Raw genomic sequence first — 21,943 nt, forward strand, 5'->3', positions numbered from 1 at the left:
CTTGCGCTACCTCGCAAACGCGGGAGACAGCGACAAAGCAAAAAAAAAAAGAAAAATATATATATATATATATATATATATATATATATATATATATATATATATATATATATATATATATATGTATATATATATATTCTTTTCTTTTAAACTATTCGCCATTTCTTGCATTAGCAAGGTAGCATTATGAACAGAGGACTGGGCCTCTGAGGAAATATCCTCACCTGGCCCCCTTCTCTGTTCCTTCTTTTGGAAAATTAAAAAAAAAAACAAGAGGATTTCCAGCCCCCCGCTCCCTCCCCTTTTAGTCGCCTTCTACGACACGCAGGGAATACGTAGGAAGTATTCTTTCTCCCCTATCCACAGGGATGATATATATATGTATTTTTTTTTCTTTATACTTTGTCGCTGTCTCCCGCGTTTGCGAGGTAGCGCAAGGAAACAGACGAAAGAAATGGCCCAACCCTCCCCCATACACATGTATATACACACGTCCACACACGCAAATATACATACCTACACAGCTTCCCATGCCTTGATTCAATCCACTGACGGCACGTCAACCCCGGTACACCACATCGCTCCAATTCACTCTATTCCTTGCCCTCCTTTCACCCTCCTGCATGTTCAGGCCCCGATCACACAAAATCTTTTTCACTCCATCTTTCCACCTCCAATTTGGTCTCCCTCTTCTCCTTGTTCCCTCCACCTCCGACACATATATCCTCTTAGTCAATCTTTCCTCACTCATCCTCTACATGTGCCCAAACCACTTCAAAAAACCCTCTTCTGCTCTCTCAACCACGCTCTTTTTATTTCCAAACATCTCTCTTACCCTTACGTTACTCACTCGATCAAAGCACCTCACACCACACATTGTCCTCAAACATCTCATTTCCAGCACATCCATCCTCCTGCGCACAACTCTATCCATAGCCCACGCCTCGCAACCATACAACATTGTTGGAACCACTATTCCCTCAAACATACCCATTTTTGCTTTCCGAGATAATGTTCTCGACTTCCACACATTCTTCAAGGCCCCCAGAATTTTCGCCCCTTCCCCCACCCTATGATTCACTTCCGCTTCCATGGTTCCATCCGCTGCCAGATCCACTCCCAGATATCTAAAACACTTCACTTCCTCCAGTTTTTCTCCATTCAAACTCACCTCCCAATTGACTTGACCCTCAACCCTACTGTACCTAATAACCTTGCTCTTATTCACATTTACTCTTAACTTTCTTCTTCCACACACTTTACCAAACTCAGTCACCAGCTTCTGCAGTTTCTCACATGAATCAGCCACCAGCGCTGTATCATCAGCAAACAACAACTGACTCACTTCCCAAGCTCTCTCATCCCCAACAGACTTCACACTTGCCCCTCTTTCCAAAACTCTTGCATTTACCTCCCTAACAACCCCATCCATAAACCAATTGAACAACCCTGGAAACATCACACACCCCTGCCGCAAACCTACATTCACTGAGAACCAATCACTTTCCTCTCTTCCTACACGTACACATGCCTTACATCCTCGATAAAAACTTTTCACTGCTTCTAACAACTTGCCTCCCACACTATATATTCTTAATACCTTCCACAGAGCATCTCTATCAACTCTATCATATGCCTTCTCCAGATCCATAAATGCTACATACAAATCCATTTGCTTTTCTAAGTATTTTTCACATACATTCTTCAAAGCAAATCCACACATCCTATACCACTTCTAAAAGGAAATATATATATATATATATATATATATATATATATATATATATATATATATATATATATATATATATATATATATATATATATATATAAATATATGTATATATATATATATATATATATATATATATATATATATATATATATATATATATATATATATATATATATATATATATATATATATATATATATATACATATATATATATATATATATATATATATATATATATATATATATATATATATATATATATATATATATATATATATATATATATATATATATATATATATATTTTATTTAAATTTTATTTTGCTTTGCCGCTGTCTCCCGCGTTTGCGAGGCAGCGAAGGAAACAGACGAAAGAAATGGCCCAACACAACTTCATACACAAGCTATATACATACACGTCCACACACGCAAATAAACATACCTATACATATCAATGTACACATATATATACACACACAGACAAATACATATATACCCATGCACACAATTCACACTGGCTGCCTATATTCATTCCCATCGGCACCTCGCCATACATGGAATACCATCCCCCTACCCCCTCAGGTGTGCGAGGTAGCACTAGGAAAAGACAAGAAAGGCCCCATTCGTTCACACTAAGTCTCCAGCTGTCATGCAATAATGCCCGAAACCACAGCTCCCTTTCCACATCCAGGCCCCACTCAACTTTCCATGGTTTACCCCAGACGCTTCACAAGCCCTGATTCAATCCACTGACAGTAGGTCAACCCCGATATACCACATAGATCCAATTCACTCTATCCCTTGCAATCCTTTCACCCTCCTGCATGTTCAGGCCCCGATCACACAAAATCTTTTTCACTACATCTTTCCACCTCCAATTTGGTCTCCCACTTCTCGTTCCCTCCACCTCCGACACATATATCCTCTTGGTCAATCTTTCCTCACTCATTCTCTCCGTGTGCCCAAACCATTTCAAAACACCCTCTTCTGCTCTCTCAACCACGCACTTTTTATTTCCACACATCTCTCTTACCCTTACGTTACTTACTCGATCAAACCACCTCACACCACACATTGTCCTCAAACATCTCATTATCAGCACATCCACCCTCCTGCGCACAACTCTATCCATAGCCCACGCCTCGCAACCATACAACACTGGTGGAACCACTATTCCTTCAAACATACCCATTTTTGCTTTCCGAGATAATGTTCTCGACTTCCACACATTCTGCAAGGCTCCCATGATTTTCGCCCCCTCCCCCACCCTATGATTCACTTCCGCTTCCATGGTTCCATCCTCTGCCAGATCCACTCCCAGATATCTAAAACACTTTACTTCCTCCAGTTTTTCTCCATTCAAACTTACCTCCCAGTTGACTTGTCCCTCAACCCTACTGTAACTAATAACCTTGCTCTTATTCACATTTACTCTTAACTTTCTTCTTTCAAACACTTTACCAAACTCAGTCACCAGCTTCTGCATTTTCTCACATGAATCAGCCACCAGCGCTGTATCATCAGCGAACAACAACTGACTCACTTCCCAAGATCTCATTCACAACAGACTTCATACTTGCCCCTCTTTCCAAAACTCTTGCATTCACCTCCCTAACAACCCCATCCATAAACCAATTAAACAACCATGGAGACATCACACACCGCTGCCTTAAACCTACATTCACTGAGAACCAATCACTTTCCTCTCTTCCTACACGTACACATGCCTTACATCCTCGATAAAAACTTTTCACTGCTTCTAACAACTTTCCTCCCACACCATATATTCTTAATACCTTCCACAGAGCATCTCTATCAACTCTATCATATGCCTTCTCCAGACCCTTAAATGCTACATACAAATCCATTTGCTTTTCTAATTATTTCTCACATACATTCTTCAAAGAAAACACCTGATCCACACATCCTCTACCACTTCTGAAACCACACTGCTCTTCCCCAATCTGATGCTCTGTACATGCCTTCACCCTCTCAATCAATACCCTCTCATATGATTTACCAGGAATACTCAACAAACTTATACCTCTGTAATTTGTGCAATCACTCTTATCCCCTTTGCCTTTGTACAGTGGCACTATGCACGCATTCCGCCAATCCCCAGGCACCTCACCATGGTTCATACATACATTAAGTAACCTTACCAACCAGTCAACAATACAGTCACCCCCTTTTTTAAGAAATTCCATTGCAGTACCTTCCAAACCTGCTGCCTTGCCGGCTTTCATCTTCCGCAAAGCTTTTACTACCTCTTCTCTGTTTACCAAATCATTTTCCCTAACCCTCTCACTTTGCACACCGCCTCGACCAAAACACCTGTATCTGATGATACAGCGCTGGTGGCGGATTCATGTGAGAAACTGCAGAAGCTGGTGACGGAGTTTGGTAAAGTGTGTGGAAGAAGAAAGTTAAGAGTAAATGTGAATAAGAGCAAGGTTATTAGGTACAGTAGGGTTGAGGGTCAAGTCAATTGGGAGGTGAGTTTGAATGGAGAAAAACTGGAGGAAGTGAAGTGTTTTAGATATCTGGGAGTGGATCTGTCAGCGGATGGAACCATGGAAGCGGAAGTGGATCATAGGGTGGGGGAGGGGGCGAAAATTTTGGGAGCCTTGAAAAATGTGTGGAAGTCGAGAACATTATCTCGGAAAGCAAAAATGGGTATGTTTGAAGGAATAGTGGTTCCAACAATGTTGTATGGTTGCGAGGCGTGGGCTATGGATAGAGTTGTGCGCAGGAGGATGGATGTGCTGGAAATGAGATGTTTGAGGACAATGTGTGGTGTGAGGTGGTTTGATCGAGTAAGTAACGTAAGGGTAAGAGAGATGTGTGGAAATAAAAAGAGCGTGGTTGAGAGAGCAGAAGAGGGTGTTTTGAAATGGTTTGGGCACATGGAGAGAATGAGTGAGGAAAGATTGACCAAGAGGATATATGTGTCGGAGGTGGAGGGAACGAGGAGAAGAGGGAGACCAAATTGGAGGTGGAAAGATGGAGTGAAAAGGATTTTGTGTGATCGGGGCCTGAACATGCAGGAGGGTGAAAGGAGGGCAAGGAATAGAGTGAATTGGAGCGATGTGGTATACAGGGGTTGACGTGCTGTCAGTGGATTGAATCAAGGCATGTGAAGCGTCCGGGGTAAACCATGGAAAGCTGTGTAGGTATGTATATTTGCGTGTGTGGACGTGTGTATGTACATGTGTATGGGGGGGGGTTGGGCCATTTCTTTCGTCTGTTTCCTTGCGCTACCTCGCAACCGCGGGAGACAGCGACGAGGTATAAAAAAAAAAAAAAAAATATATATATATATATATATATATATATATATATATATATATATATATATATATATATATATATATATATATATATAAATATATATATATATATATATATATATATATATATATAACAGGGAAATATATATATATATATATATATATATATATATATATAAATATATATATATATATATATATATATATATATATATATATATATATATATATATATAACAGGGAAAATGAAACACGAAAAGTTCCCAAGTGCCATTTCGTGTAATAATCACATTATCAGGGGAGACACAGCAGAGGAATATAACAGTCAGTTGATGTACATCGAAGAGACGAAGCTAGGACGCCATTTGGTAAACATGTGATTGAATGACATGTTTACCAAATGTATATATATATATATATATATATATATATATATATATATATATATATATATATATATATATATATATATATATATATATATATATACATCAATATATATATATATATATATATATATATATATATATATATATATATATATATATATATAATTATTTATCCATTTTGCTTTGTCGCTGTCTCCCGCGTTTGCGAGGTAGCTCAAGGAAACAGACGAAAGAAATGGCCCAAACCACCCCCATAGAACTGTATATACATACACGTCCACACACGCAATATACATACCTTTGCATCTCTATGTACACATATACATAAACACACAGACATATACATATATATACATGTACATAATTCATATTGTCTGCCTTTATTTATTGCCATCGCCACCTCGCCACACATGGATTAACATCCCCAGCCCCCCTCATGTGTGCGAAGTAGCGCTAGGAAAAGACAACAAAGGCCCCATTTTTTCACACTCAGTCTCTAGCTGTCATGTAATAATGACCGAAACCACAACTCCTTTTCCACATCCAGGCCCCACTCAACTTTCTATGGTTTACCCCAGATGCTTCACATGACTTGATTCAATCCATTGACAGCATGTCGACCCCGGTATACCATATAGATCCAATTCACTCTATTTACTGCCCCCCTTTCACCCTCCTGCATTTTCAGGCCCTCAACACTCAAAATCTTTTTCACTCCATCTTTCCACCTCCAATTTGGTCTCCCACTTCTCCTCGTTCCCTCCACCTCCGACACATATATCCTCTTGGTCAATCTTTCCTCACTCATTCTCTCCATGTGCCCAAACCATTTCAAAACACCCTCTTCTGCTCTCTAAACAACGCTCTTTTTTATTTCCACACATCTCTCTTACCCTTACATTACTTACTCGATCAAACCACATCACACCACATATTGTCCTCAAACATCTCATTTTAGCACATCCACCCTCCTGCGCACAACTCTATCCATAGCTCACGCCTCGCAAGCATACAAAATTATTGAAACCACTATTCCTTCAAACATACACATTTTTGCTTTCCGATATAATGTTCTCGACTTCCAAACATTCTTCAAGGCTCCCAGGATTTTCGCCCCCTCCCCCACCCTATGATTCACTTCCGCTTCCATGGTTCCATCCGCTGCCATATCCACTCCCAGATATCTAAAACACTTTAATTCCTCCAGTTTTTCTCCATTCAAACTTACCTCCCTATTGACTTGATCCTCAGCCCTACTGTACCTAATAACCTTGCTCTTATTCACATTTACTCTCAACTTTCTTCTTTCAAACACTTTACCAAACTCAGTCACCAGCTTCTGCATCTTTTCACATAAATCAGCCACCAGAGCCATATCATCAGCGAACAACAACTGACTCACTTCCCAAGACCTCTCATCCTTAGCAGACTGCATACTTGACCCTCTTATCAAAACCTTTGCATTCACTTCCTTAACAACCCCATCGATAAACAAATTAAACAACCATGGAGATATCACACACTACTGCCGCAAACCTATATTCACTGCGAACCAATCACTTTCATCTCTTCCTACACGTACACATGCCTTACATCCTCGATAAAAACTTTTCACTGCTTCTAACAACTTGCCTCCCACACCATCTATTCTTAATACCTTCCACAGAGCATCTCTATCAACTCTATCATATGCCTTCTCCAGATCCATAAATGCTACATACAAATCCATTTGCTTTTCTAAGTATTTCTCACATACATTCTTCAAAGCAAACACCTGATCCACACATCCTCTAACGCTTCTGAAACCACACTGCTCTTCCCCAATCTGATGCTCTGTACATGCCTTCACCCTCTCAATCAATACCCTCCCATATAATTTGCCAGCAATACTCAACAAACTTATAACTCTGTAATTTGAGCACTCACTCTTATCCCCTTTGCCTTTGTACAATGGCACTATGCACGCATTCCGCCAATCCTCAGGCACCTCACCATGAGTCATATATACATTAAATAACCTTACCAACCAGTCAACAATACAGTCACCCCCTTTTTTAATAAATTCCACTGCAACACCATCCAAACCTGCTGCCTTGCCGGCTTTCATCTTCCGCAAAGCTTTCACTACCTCTTCTCTGTTTACCAAATCATTTTCCCTCACCCTCGCACTTTGCACACCACCTCGACCAAAACACCCTATATCTGCCACTCTATCATCAAACACATTCAACAAACCTTCAAAATACTCACTCCATCTCCTTCTCACATCACCACTACTTGTTATCACCTCCCCATTTGCGCCCTTCACTGACGTTCCCATTTGCTCCCTTGTCTTACGCACTTTATTTACCTCCTTCCAGAACATCTTTTTATTCTCCCTAAAATTTAATGATACTCTCTCACTCCAACTCTCATTTGCCCTTTTTTTCACCTCTTGCACCTTTCTCTTGACCTCCTGAATCTTTCTTTTATACGTCTCCCACTCAATTTCATTTTTGCCCTGCAAAAATTGTCCAAATGCCTCTCTCTTCTCTTTCACTAATACTCTTACTTCTTCATCCCACCACTCACTACCCTTTCTAATCAACCCACCTCCCACTCTTCTCATGACACAAGCATCTTTTGCGCAATCCATCACTGATTTCCTAAATACATCCCATTCCTCCCCCATTCCCCTTACTTCCATTGTTCTCACCTTTTTCCATTCTGTACTCAGTCTCTCCTGGTACTTCCTCACACAAGTGTCCTTCCCAAGCTCACTTACTCTCACCACTCTCTTCACCTCAACATTCACTCTTCTTTTCTGGAAACCCATACAAATCTTCATCTTAGCCTCCACAAGATAATGATCAGACATCCCTCCAGTTGCACCTCTCAGCACATTAAAATCCAAAAGTCTCTCTTTCGCGCGCCTGTCAATTAACACGTAATCCAATAACGCTCTCTGCCCATCTCTCCTACTTACATAAGTATACTTATGTATATCTCGCTTTTTTAACCAAGTATTCCCAATCATCAGTCCTTTTTCAGCACATAAATCTACAAGCTCTTCACCATTTCCATTTACAACACTGAACACCCCATGTATACCAATTATTCCCTCAACTGCCACATTACTCACCTTTGCATTCAAATCACCCAACACTATAACCCGGTCTCGTGCATCAAAACCACTAACACTCATTCAGCTGCTCCCAAAACACTTGCCTCTCATGATCTTTCTTCTCATGCCCAGGTGCATATGCACCAATAATCACCCATCTCTCTCCATCAACTTTCAGTTTTACCCATATTAATCGAGAATTTACTTTCTTACATTCTATCACATGCTTACACAACTCCTGTTTCAGGAGTACTGCTACTCCTACTGCTATATATATATATATATATATATATATATATATATATATATATAGGTCATAAGAGGCAATTGTTTTGGGAGCAGCTGAATGAGTATGTTAGTGGTTTTGATGCACAAGACCGGGTTATAGTGATAGGTGATTTGAATGCAAAGGTGATTAATGTGGCAGTTGAGGGAATAATTGGTATACCTGGGGTGTTCAGTCTTGTAAATGGAAAAGGTGAAGAGCTTGTAGAATTATGTGCTGAAATAGGACTGGTGATTGGAAATCCCTGGTTTAAGACGCGTGATATACATAAGTATACGTACGTAAGTAGGAGAGATGGCGAGAGAGCGTTATTGGATTACGTGTTAATTGATAGGCGCGCGAAAGAGAGACTTTTGGATGTTGATGTGCTGAGAGGTGAGACTGGAGGGATGTCTGATCATTATCTTGTGGAGGCGAAGGTGAAGATTTGTAGGGGTTTTCAGAAAAGAGGAGAGAATGTTGGGGTGAAGAGAGTGGTGAGAGTAAGTGAGCTTGGGAAGGAGATTTGTGTGAATAAGTACCAGGAGAGACTAAATACAGAATGGGAAAAGGTGAAAACAAAGGAGGTAAGGGGAGTAGGGGGGGAATGGAATGTATATTGGGAAGCAGTGATGGCTTGCGCAATAGATGATTGTGGCATGAGAAGCATGGGAGGTGGGTTGATTAGAAAGGGTAGTGAGTAGTGGAAAGAAGAAGTAAGATTAATAGTGAAAGAGAAGAGAGAGGCATTTAGACGATTTTTGCAGGGAAAAAATGCAAATGATTGGGAGATGTATAAAAGAAGGATGTATATATATATACATATATATATATATATATATATATATATATATATATATATATATATATATATATATATATATATATATATATATATATATATATTTTTTTTTATACTAATCGCCATTTCCCGCATTAGCGAGGTAGCGTTAAGAACAGAGGATGAGGACTGGGGCTTTGAGGGAATATCCTCACCTGGTCCCTAAAAGGGAAGGGAGCGGGAGGCTGGAAATCCTACCCTCATTTTTTTTTTTTTTTCCAAAAGAAGAAACAAAGAAGAAACAGAATATATATATATATATATATATATATATATATATATATATATATATATATATATATATATATATATATATATATATATATATATGTATATATATATATATATATATATATATATATATATATATATATATATATATATATATATAAATATATATCCCTGGGGATAGGGGAGAAAGAATACTTCCCACGTATTCCCTGCGTGTCGTGAAAGGCGACTAAAAGGTGAGGGAGCGGGGGGCTGGAAATCCTCCCCTGTCATTACTTTTTTTCAATTTTGCAAAAGATGGAACAGTGAAGGGGGCCAGGAGAGGATGTTCCCTGAAAGGCCCAGTTGTCTGTTCTTAACGCTACCTCGCTAACTTGGGAAATGGCGAATAGTTTGAAAGAAGAATATATATATATATATATATATATATATATATATATATATATATATATATATATATATATATATATATATATATATATCATTTATTTATCTATTTATTTTCCTTTGTCACTGTCTCCCGCGTTAGCGAGGTAGCTAAGGAAACAGACGAAAGAATGGCCCAACCCGCCCACATACACATGTATATACATACACGTCCACACAAGCAAATATACATACCTATACATCTCAATGTACACATATAAATACACACACAGACATATAAATATATACACATGTACATAATTCATACTGTCTACCTTTATTTTTTCCAATCGCCACCCCGCCACACATTGAATAACAACCCCCTCCCCCATAATGTGTGCGAGGTAGCGCTAGGGAAAGACACCAAAGGCCCTATTCCTTCACACTCAGTCTCTAGCTGTCATGTAATAATGCACCAAAACCATAGCTCCCTTTCCACATCCAGGCCCCACACAACTTTCCATGGTTTACCCAAGACGATTCACATGCCTTGGTTCAATCCATTGACAGCACGTCGACCCCGGTATACCATATAGTTCCAATTCTCTCTATTCCTTGCACACCTTTCACCCTCCTGCATGTTCAGGCCCCGATCACTCAAAATCTTTTTCACTCCCTCTTTCCACATAAAATTTGGTGTCCCACTTCTCGTTCCCTCCACCTCTGACACATATATCCTCTTGGTCAATCTTTTCTCAATCATTCTCTCCATGTGACCAAACAATTTCAAATACCCTCTTCTGCTCTCTTAACCACACTCTTTTTATTTCCACGCATCTCTCTTACCTTTACATTACTTACTCGATCAAACCACCTCACACCACATATTGTCCTCAAACATCTCATTTCCAGCACATCCACCCTCCTGCGCACAGCTCTATCCATAGCCCACGCCTCGCAACCATACAGTATTGTTGGAACCACAATTCCTTCAAACGTACCCATTTTTGTTTTCCGAGATAATGTTCTCGACTTCCAAACATTCTTCAATTCTCCCAGAATTTTCGCTCCCTCCCCCACCCTATGATTCACTTCCGCTTCCATGGTTCCATCCGCTGCCAGATCCACTCCCAAATTTCTAAAACACTTTACTTCCTCCAGTTTTTCTCCATTCAAACTTACCTCCCAATTGACTTGACCCTCAACCCTACTGTACCTAATAACCTTGCTCTTATTCATATTTACTCTTATCTTTCTTCTTTCACACACTTTACCAAACTCAGTCACCAGCTTCTGCACTTTCTTACATGAATCAGCCACCAGCGCTGTATCATCAGCGAACAACAACTGACTCACTTCCCAGACTCTCTCATCCACAACAGACTTCATACTTGCCCCTCTTTCCAAAACTCTTGCATTCACCTCCCTAACAACCCCATCCATAAACAAATTTAACAACCATGGAGACATCACACACCGCTGCCTTAAACCTATATTCACTTAGAACCAATCACTTTCCTCTCTTCCTACACGTACACATGCCTTACATCCTCGGTAAAAACTTTTCACTGTTTCTAACAACTTGCCTCCCACACCATATATTCTTGATACCTTCCACAGAGAATCTCTATCAACTCTTTCATATGCCTTCTCCAGATCCATAAATGCTACATGCAAATCCATTTGTTTTTCTAAGTATTTCTCACATACATTCTTCAAGGCAAACACCTGATCCACACATCCTCTACCACTTCTGAAACCACACTGCTCTTCCCTAATCTGCCTTCACCCTCTCAATCAATCCCCTCCCATATAATTTACCAGGAATACTCAACAAACATATACCTCTGTAATTTGAGCACTCACTCTTATCCCCTATGCCTTTGTACAATGGCACTATGCAAGCATTCCGCTAATCCTCGGGCACCTCACCATGAATCATACATACATTGAATAACCTTACCAATCAGTCAACAATACAGTCACCCCCTTTTTTAATAAATTCCACTGCAATACCATCCAAACCTGCTGCCTTACCGGCTTTCATCTTCTGTAAGGCTTTTACTACATCTTCTCTATTTACCAAATCATTTTACCTAACCCTCTCACTTTGCACACCACCTCGACCAAAACACCCTATATCTGCCACTCTATCATCAAACACATTCAACAAACATTCAAAATACTCACTCCATCTCCTTCTCATATCACCACTACTTGTTATCACCTCCCCATTAGCACCCTTCACTGAAGTTCCCATTTGCTCCCTTGTCTTACGCACCTTATTTACCTCCTTCCAAAACATTTTTTTATCCTCCCTGAAATTTAATGATACTCTCTCAACCCAACTCTCATTTGCCCTCTTTTTCACCTCTTGCACCTTTCTCTTGACCTCCTGTCTCTTTCTTTTATACATCTCCCACTCAATCGCATTTTTTCCCTGCAAAAATCGTCCAAATGCCTCTCTCTTCTCTTTCACTAATAATCTTACCTCCTCATCCAACCACTCACTACCTTTTCTAATCAACCCACCTACCACGCTTTTCATGCCACAAGCATCTTTTGCGCAAGCCATCAGTGCTTACCTAAATACATCCCATTCCTTCCCCACTCCCCTTACCTACTTTGTTCTCACCTTTTTCCATTCTGTGCTCAGTCTATCCTGGTACTTCCTCGCACAAGTCTCCTTCCCAAGCTTACTTACTCTCACCACTCTCTTCACCCCAAAATTCTCTCTTCCTTTCTGAAAACCCCCACAAATTTTCACCTTCGCCTCCACAAGATAATGATCAGTCATCCCTCCAGTTGCACCTCTCAGCACATTAACATCCAAAAGTCTCTTTCGTGCGCTATCAATTAACACTTAATCCAATAACGCTCTCTGGCCATCTCTCCTACGTACATACGTATACTTATGTGTATCTCGCTCTTTAAACTAGGTACTCCCTATCACCAGTCCTTTTTCAGCACATAAATCTACAAGCTCTTCACTATTTCTATTTACAACACTGAACACCCCATGTATACCAATTATTCCCTCAACTGCCACATTAATCACCTTTGCATTCAAATCACCCATCACTGTAACCCGGTATCGTGCACCAAAACCACTAACACACTCATTCAGCTGCTCCCAAAACACTTGCCTCTCATGATCTTTCTTCTCATGCCCAGGTGCATATGCACCAATAATCACCCATATCTCTCCATCAACTTTCAGTTTTACCCATATCAATCTAGAATTTACTTTCTTACACTCTATCACATACTCCCACAACTCCTGATTCAGGAGTAGTGCTACTACTTCCCTTGCTCTTGTCCTCTCACTAAACCCTGACTTTACTCCCAAGACATTCCCAAACCACTCTTCCCCTTTACCCTTAAGCTTCGCTTCACTCAGAGCCAAAACATCCAGGTTTCTTTTCTAAAACATACTACCTATCTCTCCTTTTTTCTCATCTTGGTTACATCCACACACATATAGACCCCCCAGTCTGAGCCTTCGAGGAGGATGAGCACTCCTCGCGTGACTCCTTCTGTTTCCCCCCTTAGAAAGTTAAAATACAAGGAGGGGAGGGTTCCTGGCCCCCCGCTCCCGTCCCCATTAGTCGCCTTCTACGACACGTGAGGAATGCGTGGGAAGTATTCTTTCTCCCCTATCCCCAGGGATAATGAAATAAAGGTATTGCACATATTACTTATTATCAATACAAATGCAGCTGTCTGGAACTAACCTTTAATAATAAGTTCACAAAATGCAAAGACAAAGAGATCAAGCAGAAATTTATATTCCAAAGTAAAGAAAACAAGTGCTTGAAACTAAAACTCAATTCATGAAACATTCTCATTTTCAGACAGCAAGATACAATCAATGAATACAAATATTCATGTAAGTAATCACATCTTTCATTCTCATCTTTACTGGAAAGCCCATTAATATGTCTACCACTGATATTCAGTGTCCTGAAGGAGTAGGGTGATTGCTTAATAAGCCGGTCAACGCAGCATCAACATCATGATCAACCTGATCTATGGGATTTGACTCCATTGTTGAATGCCTAGGAAAAACTAGGCCCACTGCCTGAGTAAGCCACTGTGCTGCATAAAGTCCATCATATACATGGCGAGTCAGATGTTGTGTTAAAATTGAAAGGGAAGTGAACTTGAGTCCACATGCACCACACTGCTGAGAAGCACTCTCAGTAACATTACTACCTGAATTTTCGGGAAGACCACTACAATTGGACACTAATTTTTTTCTACTACTACTACCTCCATTATGGTTTCTACTCCCTTTACTGTGTCTACTGAAATGTATTTGAGTAATATATATATATATATATATATATATATATATATATATATATATATATATATATATATATATATATATATATATATATATATATGTATATATATATATATATATATATATATATATATCCCTGGGGATAGGGGAGAAAGAATACTTCCCACGTATTCCCTGCGTGTCGTAGAAGGCGACTAAAAGGGGAGGGAGCGGGTGGCTGGAAATCCTCCCCTTTCTTGTTTTTTTTTTTTTAATTTTCCAAAAGAAGGAACAGAGAAGGGGGTCAGGTGAGGATATTCCCTCTAAGGCCCAGTTCTCTGTTCTTAACGCTACCTCGCTAACGCGGGAAATGGCAAATAGTATGAAATAAATGAAATAAATATATATATATATATATATATATATATATATATATATATATATATATATATATATATATATATATATATATATATATATATATATATATATATTTTGGATGGTATTGCATGGTATTGCATTGGAATTTATTAAAAAAGTGGGTGACTGTATTGTTGACTGGTTGGTAATGTTATTTGATGTATGTATGATTCATGGTGAGGTGCCTGAGGATTGGTGGAATGCGTGCATAGTGCCATTGTACAAAGGCAAAAGGGATAAGAGTGAGTGCTCAAATTATAGGGGTATAAGTTTGCTGAGTATTCCTGGTAAATTATATGGGAGGGAATTGATTGAGAGGGTGAAGGCATGTACAGAGCATCAGACTGGGGAAAAGCAGTATAGTTTCAGAAGTGGTAGAGGATGTGTGGATCAGGAGTTTGCTTTGAAGAATGTATGTGAGAAATACTTAGAAAAGCAAATGGATCTGTATGTAGCATTTATGGATCTGGAGAAGGCATATGATAGAGTTGATAGAGATGCTCTGTGGAAGGTATTAAGAATATATAGTGTGGGAGGCAAGTTATTAGAAGCAGTGAAAAGTTTTTATCGAGGATGTAAGGCATGTGTACGTGTAAGAATAGAGGAAAGTGATTGGTTCTTAGTGAATGTAGGTTTGCGGCAGGGGTGTGTGATGTCTCCATGGTTCATTAACTTGTTTGTGGATGGGGTAGTTAGGGAGGTGAATGCAAGAGTTTTGGAAAGAGGGGCAAGTATGTAGTCTGTTGTGGATGAGAGAGCTTGTGAAGTGAGTCAGTTGTTGTTCATTGATGATACAGCTCTGGTGGCTGATTCATGTGAGAAACTGCAAAAGCTGGTGACTTAGTTTGGTAAAGTGTGTGAAAGAAGAAAGTTACGAATAAATGTGAATTAGAGGAAGGGTATTAGGTACAGTAGGTTTGAAGGTTAAGTCAATTGGGAGGTAAGTTTGAATGGAGAAAAACTGAAGGAAGTAAAGTGTTTTAGATATCTGCGAGTGGATCTGGCAGCGAATCGAACCATGGAAGCGGAAGTGAATCTTAGGGTTGGTGAGGGGGCAAAAATTTTGGGAGCCTTGAAGAATGTGTGGAAGTCGAGAACATTATCTCGGAAAGCAAAAATATGTGTGTTTGAAGGAATAGTGGTTCCAACAATGTTGTATTGGTGGGAGGCATTAGCTATGGATAGAGTTGTGCGCAGGAGGGTAGATGTGCTGGAAATGAGATGCTTGAACACAATATATGGTGTGAGGTGGTTTGATCGAGTAAGTAGTGTAAGGGTAAGAGAGATGCGTGGAAATAAAAAGAGCGTGGTTGAGAGAGCAGAAGAGGGTGTTTTGAAATGGTTTGGTCACATGGAGAGACTGAGTGAGGAAAGATTGAACAAGAGGATATATGTGTCAGAGGTGGAGGGAACGAGGAGAAGTGGAAGAGCAAATTGGAGGTGGAAAGATGGAGTGAAAAAGATTTTGAGTGATCAGGGCCTGAACATGCAGGAGGGTTAAAGGCGTGCAAAGAATAGAGTGAATTGGAGCGATGTGGTATACCTTGGTCGACGTGCTGTCAATGGATTGAACCAGTTCATGTGAAGCGTCTGTGGTAAACCGTGGAAAGTGCTGTGGGGCCTAAATGTGGAAAGGGAGCTGTTGTTTCGGTGCATTATTTCATGACAGCTAGAGACTGAGTGTAAACGAATGGGGTCTTTGTTGTCTTTTCCTAGCGCTACCTTGCGCATATGAGGGAAGAGGGGTTGTTATTCCATGTGTGGCGAGGTGGCGATGAGAATGAATAAACTCAGACAGTATGAATTATATATATATGTATATATGTATATTTCCGTGTGTGTACGTGTATGTATATACATGTGTATGTGGGTGGGTTGGGCCATTCTTTCGTCGGTTTCCTTGCGCTACCTCGGTAACTCGGGAGACAGCGACAAAGCAAAACAAATAAATAAATAAATATATATACATATATATATATATATATATATATATATATATATATATATATATATATATATATATATATATATATATATATATATATATATATATATATAAATATGTATATACATATATATATATATATATATATATATATATATATATATATATATATATATATATATATATATATATATATATATATATATATATATATATATTCTTTTTTTTTTTGCCGCTGTCTCCCGCGTTTGCGAGGTAGCGCAAGAAAACAGACGAAAGAAATGGCCCAACCCACCCCAATACACATGGATATACATACGTCCACACATGCAAATATACATACCTACACAGCTCTCCATGGTTTACCCCAGACGCTTCACATGCCTTGATTCAATCCACTGACAGCACGTCAACCCAGGTATACCACATCGATCCAATTCACTCTATTCCTTGCCCTCCTTTCACCCTCCTGCATGTTCAGGCCCCGATCACACAAAATCTTTTCCACTCCATCTTTCCACCTCCAATTTGGTCTCCCACTTCTCCTCGTTCCCTCCACCTCCGACACATATATCCTCTTGGTCAATCTTTCCTCACTCATTCTCTCCATGTGCGCAAACCATTTCAAAACACCCTCTTCTGCTTTCTCAACCACGCTCTTTTTATTTCCACACATCTCTCTTACCCTTACCTTACTTACTCGATCAAACCACCTCACACCACACATTGTCCTCAAACATCTCATTCCCAGCACATCCATCCTCCTGCGCACAACTCTATCCATAGCCCACGCCTCGCTACCATACAACATTGTTGGAACCACTATTCCTTCAAACATACTCATTTTTGCTTTCCGAGATAATGTTCTCGACTTCCACACATTCTTCAAGGCTCCCAGGATTCTCGCCAGATCCACTCCCAGATATCTAAAACATATTATTCCTCCAGTTTTTTTCCATTCAAACTTACCTCCCAATTGACTTGACCCTCAACCCTATTGTACCTAATAACCTTGCTCTTATTCACATTTACTCTTAACTTTCTTCTTTCACACACTTTACGAAGCTCAGTCACTAGCTTCTGCAGTTTCTCACATGAATCAGCCACCAGCGCTGTATCATCAGCGAACAACAACTGACTCACTTCCCAAGCTCTCTCATCCACAACAGACTTCATACTTGCCACTCTTTCCAAAACTCTTGCATTCACCTCCCTAACATCCCCATCCATAAACAAATTAAACAACCATGGAGACATCACACACCCCTGCCGCAAACCTACATTCACTGAGAACCAATCACTTTCCTCTCTTTCCACAAGTACAGATGCCTTACATCCTCGATAAAAACTTTTCACTGCTTCTAACAACTTGCCTCCCACACCATATATTCTTTATACCTTCCACAGAGCATCTCTATCAACTCTATCATATGCCTTTTCCAGATCCATAAATGCTACATACAAATCCATTTGCTTTTCTAAGTATTTCTCACATACATTCTTCAAAGCAAACACCTGATCCACACATCCTCTACCACTTCTGAAACCACACTGCTCTTCCCCAATCTGATGCTCTGTACATGCCTTCACCCTCTCAATCAATACCCTCCCATATAATTTACCAGGAATACTCAACAAACTTATACCTCTGTAATTTGAGCACTCACTCTTATCCCCTTTGCCTTTGTACAATGGCACTATGCACGCATTCCGCCAATCCTCAGGTACCTCACCATGAGTCAAACATACATTAAATAACCTTACCAACCAATCAATAATACAGTCACCCCCTTTTTTAATAAATTCCACTGCAATACCATCCAAACCTGCTGCCTTGCCGGCTTTCATCTTCCGCAAAGCTTTTACTACCTCTTCTCTGTTTACCAAATCATTTTCCCTAACCTTCTCACTTTGCACACCACCTCGACCAAAACACCCTATATCTGCCACTCAATCATCAAACACATTCAACAAACCTTCAAAATACTCACTCCAACCACTTCTCACATCACCACTACTTGTTATCACCTCCCCATTTGCGCCCTTCACTGAAGTTCCCATTTGCTCCCTTGTCTTACGCACTTTATTTACCTCCTTCCAGAACATCTTTTTATTCTCCCTAAAATTTAATGATACTCTCCCACCCCAACTCTCATTTGCCCTTTTTTTCACCTCTTGCACCTTTCTCTTGACCTCCTGTCTCTTTCTTTTATACATCTCTCACTCAATTGCATTTTTTCCCTGCAAAAATCGTCCAAATGCCTCTCTCTTCTCTTTCACTAATAATCTTACTTCTTCATTACGCCACTCACTACCCTTTCTAATCAACCCACCTCCCACTCTTCTCAAGCCACAAGCATCTTTTGCGCAATCCATCACTGATTCCCTAAATACATCCCATTCCTCCCCCACTCCCCTTACTTCCATTGTTCTCACCTTTTTCCATTCTGTACTCAGTCTCTCCTGGTACTTCCTCACACAAGTCTCCTTCCCAAGCTCACTTACTCTCACCACCCTCTTCACCCCAATATTCACTCTTCTATTCTGAAAACCCACAAAAATCTTCACCTTAGCCTCCACAAGATAATGATCAGACATCCCACCAGTTGCACCTCTCAGCACATTAACATCTAAAAGTCTCTCTTTCGCGCGCCTGTCAATTAACACGTAATCCAATAACGCTCTCTGGCCATCTCTCTTACTTACATACGTATACTTACGTATATACTTATGTATATATATATATATATATATATATATATATATATATATATATATATATATATATATATATATATATATATATATATATATATATATATATATATATATATATATATATATATATATATATATATATATATATATATACATATATATGTATATATATATATATATATATATATATATATATATATATATATATATATATATATATATATATATATATATATATATATATATATATATATATATATATATATATATATATATATATATATATATATATATATATATATATATATATATATATATATATATATAAATATATATATATATATATACAAATATATATATATATATATATAATATATATATATATATATATATATATATATATATATATATATATATATATATATATATATATATATATATATATATATATATATATATATATATATATATATATATATATATATATATATATATATATATATATATATATATATATATATATATATATATATATATATATATATATACATTAAATTTTAGGGAGAATAAAAAGATGTTCTGGAAGGAGGTAAATAAAGTGCGTAAGACAAGGGAGTAAATGGGAACTTCAGTGAAGGGCGCAAATGGGGAGGTGATAACAAGTAGTGGTGATGTGAGAAGGAGATGGAGTGAGTATTTTGAAGGTTTGTTGAATGTGTTTGATGATAGAGTGGCAGATATAGGGTGTTTTGGTCGAGGTGGTGTGCAAAGTGAGAGGGTTAGGGAAAATGATTTGGTAAACAGAGAAGAGGTAGTGAAAGCTTTGCGGAAGATGAAAGCCGGCAAGGCAGCAGGTTTGGATGGTATTGCAGTGGAATTTATTAAAAAAGGGGGTGACTGTATTGTTGACTGGTTGGTAAGGTTATTTAATGTATGTATGACTCATGGTGAGGTGCCTGAGGATTGGCGGAATGCGTGCATAGTGCCATTGTACTAAGGCAAAGGGGATAGGAGTGAGTGCTCAAATTACAGAGGTATAAGTTTGTTGAGTATTCCTGGTAAATTATATGGGAAGGTATTGATTGAGAGGTTGAAGGCATGTACAGAGCATCAGATTGGGGAAGAGCAGTGTGGTTTCAGAAGTGGTAGAGGATGTGTGGATCAGGTGTTTGCTTTGAAGAATGTATGTGAGAAATACTTAGAAAAGCAAATGGATTTGTATGTAGCATTTATGGATCTGGAGAAGGCATATGATAGAGTTGATAGAGATGCTCTGTGGAAGGTATTAAGAATATATGGTGTGGGAGGAAAGTTGTTAGAAGCAGTGAAAAGTTTTTATCGAGGATGTAAGGCATGTGTACGTGTAGGAAGAGAGGAAAGTGATTGGTTCTCAGTGAATGTAGGTTTGCGGTAGGGGTGTGTGATGTCTCCATGGTTGTTTAATTTGTTTATGGATGGGGTTGTTAGGGAGGTAAATGCAAGAGTTTTGGAAAGAGGGGCAAGTATGAAGTCTGTTGGGGATGAGAGAGCTTGGGAAGTGAGTCAGTTGTTGTTCGCTGATGATACAGCGCTGGTGGCGGATTCATGTGAGAAACTGCAGAAGCTGGTGACTGAGTTTGGTAAAGTATGTGGAAGAAGAAATTTAAGAGTAAATGTGAATAAGAGCAAGGTTATTAGGTACAGTAGGGTTGAGGGTCAAGTCAATTGGGAGGTGAGTTTGAATGGAGAAAAACTGGAGGAAGTGAAGTGTTTTAGATATCTGGGAGTGGATCTGGCAGCGGATGGAACCATGGAAGCGGAAGTGGATCATAGGGTGGGGGAGGGGGCGAAAATTCTGGGGGCCTTGAAGAATGTGTGGAAGTCGAGAACATTATCTCGGAAAGCAAAAATGGGTATGTTTGAAGGAATAGTAGTTCCAACAATGTTGTATGGTTGCGAGGCGTGGGCTATGGATAGAGTTGTGCGCAGGAAGATGGATGTGCTGGAAATGAGATGTTTGAGGACAATGTGTGGTGTGAGGTGGTTTGATCGAGTGAGTAACGTAAGGGTACGAGAGATGTGTGGAAATAAAAAGAGCGTGGTTGAGAGAGCAGAAGAGGGTGTTTTGAAGTGGTTTGGGCACATGGAGAGGATGAGTGAGGAAAGATTGACCAAGAGGATATATGTGTCGGAGGTGGAGGGAGCAAGGAGAAGAGGGAGACCAAATTGGAGGTGGAAAGATGGAGTGAAAAAGATTTTGTGTGATCGGGGCCTGAACATGCAGGAGGGTGAAAGGAGGGCAAGGAATAGAGTGAATTGGAGCGATGTGGTATACCGGGGTTGACGTGCTGTCAGTGGATTGAATCAAGGC

The sequence above is a fragment of the Panulirus ornatus genome, chromosome 15 (genome assembly GCF_036320965.1).
Source record: "Panulirus ornatus isolate Po-2019 chromosome 15, ASM3632096v1, whole genome shotgun sequence".
NCBI lineage: Eukaryota > Metazoa > Arthropoda > Malacostraca > Decapoda > Palinuridae > Panulirus > Panulirus ornatus.